At 52.1% G+C, this 4,565-nt stretch overlaps 1 pseudogene; it reads left to right on the forward strand.

The window, feature by feature from the left end:
• The first annotated feature begins 1,960 nt into the window (after positions 1 to 1,960).
• LOC117038876 lies at positions 1,961 to 4,236 on the forward strand (annotated as a pseudogene).
• Positions 4,237 to 4,565: the final 329 nt, after the last annotated feature.

Below are 4,565 nucleotides of genomic sequence, written 5' to 3' on the forward strand. Positions count from 1 at the left end.
GTCACGGCTTCTATGTGTGGAGGGATTAATCACACGTCCCTAACAAATGCCACCCAATAAGGGGAGTGGGTGGCACTGTAGTCTAAATCACTGAGCCACTTGGGCTTGCCAATCAGAAGGTCGGTGGTTCCAATCCCCACTACGGGGTGAGCTCCCGTTGTTCAGTCCCAGCTCCTGCCAAACTAGCAGTTTGAAAGTACACCAACACAAGTAGATAAATAGGTACCTACAACGGGAAGTTAAACAGTATTTCCGTGCGCTCTGGTTTTCATCACAGTGACCGTTGCGCTAGAAGCGGTTTAGTCATCACCCGGACAACTGTTTGTGGACAAACGCCGGCACCCTCAGCCTGAAAGTGAGATGAGCGCCACAACCCCATAGTCGCCTTTGACTGCACTTAACCGTCTGGGGGTCCTTTACCTTTTCACCTTTTAACACCAGCCCCATTTTTTAGGCACCACCCACAGTCCCAGTACCCAAGAGGTGGAAGGGGGGGGGAGTGGGGCTGCACCAAAGCAATTCATATTTTTTTTTTGAAAAAAAGGCTCCTAGCCACTGCACCCTGCACTCCTCAGTTCAACTTGCATGCAGTCTAATGGGGAAAGGAGGGCTAACTTCCAGCTGCCTTATCCCACTCCAAGATCAAATTAGCCCCACGCACCCAGCTACAACTTAAAGCCCTGGAACATTGGGACCAGTGCATTCCCCATTTCCCAGACCATTTGCTTACATGTTGCTCACAGCATTAAAGCAGCCCACGCTCCCCAAGTCTCTTTGAGATGTGCTGGTTTCTTACAACGCTGGTCCTAAACATTCAAATTAGCATGATTTCCATGCACATGGGGATTCCAGATTCCTGAGGTTGGTCACTGCACGCACTTAAGCGGTCAAAATGTGAAGCTTTATTAGAAATAAAAGGCAAGGGGAAGCAGGTAGATGGATGAAGCAGAATACAAAAATAAACCACAGTGCTGCAGGACAGGGTTCACCAAAGTTTCTGTCTGAGCTGTGGCGTGGCGTGGATCAGGGTGGTTTTCCTGGGCGCAAAATTTTAACACCTGGTGCTACCTCAAAACAGTTGTGTGCTTTCATCAGTGGACTCTGTTGAAGATGACTTCTCCATGTGAACCAGGAAGTTACCTGTTATGTACTGAGCTGAATCCTAGAACAACAGGATCCAGAATGCAGCAGTCTGATTGGTCTACAGGAGCCACCCAATTCAGCTCCAGGTGGAAGTTAATCAGTGACCTGATTGGCCTACAGGAGCAGCCAATCAGGCTTCTGGAGGAAGAGAATCCCCAACCTGATTGGCCTATAGGAGCAGCCTGGAATTAGCCAATCACGCAGGGCCCATTGTCTAAATAATGTATATATTAGACGTTTTGGGGAAAGTTTCATTCATTGCTACTACGAGCTGAATAAAGAGCATGAAATTCACACTCAACTCCGAGTATATTTCACTGGCAACGAAGATGGGATCCCACTTAGCTTACCGCCATGCACAGCTCCGCAGCACCGCCACCTGCCGCACCGCTGCATCTCACCGTGCATCCAGGCTTCAGCTCCAGGACCCAAGGAACTCAGAATGGCAACTGATAGCACCTTCTTGCCATTCAACCCAGCATCAGGAGACTGGGAAGGGTATTCCACCCATTTCATCTTCCTCCTCGAAGCTAAAGAGGTAATCAATGATGACAAGAAGAGGGAGACATTCTTCAGCATCTGCAGAAAGAAGACGTTTGAAATCGCCCAGGCTCTCCTTGCACCTGAAGATGTCGCTACTGTTTCTAACAAAACAATAATGGAACGGCTGAAGGGGTACCTCTCGCTGCAGCCCTTGGTGGTAGCTTGCCGAAATGCCTTCTACGCAAAGCAGCAAGCCCCCAGGGAAACCATAACTAGGTTTGTGACCTCCCTCCGCCAAGCTGCCCGGTTCTGCAACTTCTCAGAGTTGGAAAACATGCTTTGTGACTGCCTCGTTGGTGGCCTGAAGGACCTAACGTACCAGGTCGCTCTGGAGGAGGCCCTGGTAACCGAAGCCGCTGAGAGGTCGGCGCAAGAGGCACGGCTGAGCCTGCTGTCCCAACTGAGGGTCCACCATGAAGACCTCATCGATGACTCAGAATCTGACAGGGAGGAGGTGCACCGAGTGCAGCGGTGCACTCAAGCAGCGCGCACACCACAGTTGCCTAGACCAGAAGGAGGGAACTGTGCAAGCTGCGGGGAGAGCCATGAGAGGAGGACCAGCCGTTTCCACAATGCAGAGTGCAGGCAGTGCAGAAAATCGGGACACATCGCCTGGGTGTGTTGGGCTCGGCCCACCCGACAACCAGGCATCAGATGACCGATCCAAGAGCCCCAGGTCCTGGGGCTCAACGCACCAAGGCAACTAGACGGAGATCACGGACTGCCATGTATACTAGTTGCCAATGCCCCATTCCAACACAGAGAAAATTTATGTAGAGGTACAAATAGAAGGGGCCCCGTATCTCATGGAGCTTGACATGGGTTCAACTCTATCCATAATCTTGGCATGGAACTTAAAGGGAACTGTGCCCTAACGGGGGTTCCAGACTCAGGTTGGCCCCACTTACCCTCCGGGACTTCCAGAAACATAATGTCCCTACAATGGGGGTGGGGACCTTCAGGGTGTAATATTGAGGGTGGAAGTGGCAATCGGACTTGCTTGTGGTCAAGGGCCCCTACTTTAGCTTACTGGGATTGGCATGGTTTGGACCACTGGGGCTAGGTGTTACTGGGGTGAACCGTACTAGCTTACTAGTGGACATGGATGCCATATGCAAAGAGTTTCCAGGGGTTTTCGATGGGGCATTGGGACGATATACGGCCTCCCATTGCCCTACAGCTAGACCCCGCCGTACGATCCATCAGGCTCAAGGCCTGCCAGGTAATGTTTGCCCTGAAACCACGCATAGATGAGGAATTGGACCAGCTCGTGGAGCAAGGAGAGCTGGAGCTGGTGCCTAATGCCCCCTGGGAAACCCCGATTGTCACACCCGTCAAGTCTAATGGCTTGGTCCGCATCTGTGCAGACTACAAATGTACCATAAACAAGGCCCTCATGGCCCACGCATACCCAGTGCCAGTGGTCAGCCATGTCCTCGCCGTCCTGGCTGGGTCAATTTTTTTTGGAAGCTGGACTTGGCCCAAGCCTATCAGTAGTTGCTAGTGGATGAGGCCACAGCAGAGGCACAGATGATTGTGATGCACACAGGAGTGTTCAGGGTAAAGCGGCTGCAATTCAGTGTCAGCGTGGCAGCAGTCATATTCCAGAATCTAATGGACTCTCTCCTTAAAGGGATTCCTGGCGTCACCCCCTTCTTCGATGATGTGTTAATCGCCAGGCCCATGCCAGAGGAGTTTGAGGACCACCTCCTCAATCCTGCACCATTTCCAGATGGCAGGCCTCAAGGTGAAGTGGGAAAAGTGTCTACTAGGAGTGCCTCAGGTGGACTTTCTGGGATTTATGGTGGACGCAGAAGGGGTCGATCCAACCAGTGACAAGGTATGGGCCATTTGTGATGCCCCAGCTCCCAAGGGCAAGACTGAACTTCAGGCCTTCTTGGGACTATTGAACTTCTACCATGCCTTCCTTCCCCATAAGGTGGCGGTAGTGGAGCCCTACATCAGGGGTCGCCTAACTAAGGCCCGGGGGCCGGATGCGGCCCAATCGCCTTCTAAATCCGCCCTGCGGACGGTCTGGGAATCAGATTGTTTTTACATGAGTAGAATGTGTCCTTTTATTGAAAATGCATCACTGGGTTATTTGTAAGGCCTGCCTGGTGTTTTTACATGATTAGAATGTGTGCTTTTATTTAAAATGCATCTCTGGGTTATTTGTGGGGCATAGGAATTTGTTCAACCCCCCCAAAAAATATAATCCGCCCCCCCACAAGGTCTGAGGGACAGTGGACCGGCCCCCTGCTGAAAAAGTTTGCTGACCCCTGCTGACTCCTAGATGAGCGGGCCCCTTTGGTGTGGAGCCAGCACCAGGAGGCCACATTCCAGACAGTCAAGGACTTGCTTGTCTTGACACACTTCAATGAGAGGCTGCCGGTGGTGCTAGCATGTGACGCCTCGCCCTACGGCATCAGCGCTGTCCTGGGAACCAACTCCCAGACAGAAGAGAGGTGCTGGTGGCATACTTTTCCCAAACTCTCACCGCAGCTGAGCGGAACTACTCGCAAATCGACAAGGAGGGCCTGGCAATGGTGAAGGGAGTAAAAAAATTCCATGATTTCTTGTACGGGTGACCCTTTACCATGGTGACTGACCACAAGCCGTTGCTTGGCCTGTTTGCTCCCAAGAATCAGACCCCCCAAGTGCTGTCTCCCTGTGTCCTCAGGTGGTCAATTTTCCTCGCCGGCTACCAGTATGCACTGATCCATCGCCCTGGGAAGGCGATGGGCCATGTGGACGCCCTCAGCAGGCTACCACTACCAGAAAAAGCCCCAACCCAGCACCCACGCAAGAGGTTATGAGCCCGGAGCTGCTTCCCAACTGCCCCATTCAGGCACAAGAAGTTGCACACCATTCCATGAAAA

Source organism: Lacerta agilis, chromosome 2 (assembly GCF_009819535.1).
Source record: "Lacerta agilis isolate rLacAgi1 chromosome 2, rLacAgi1.pri, whole genome shotgun sequence".
NCBI lineage: Eukaryota > Metazoa > Chordata > Lepidosauria > Squamata > Lacertidae > Lacerta > Lacerta agilis.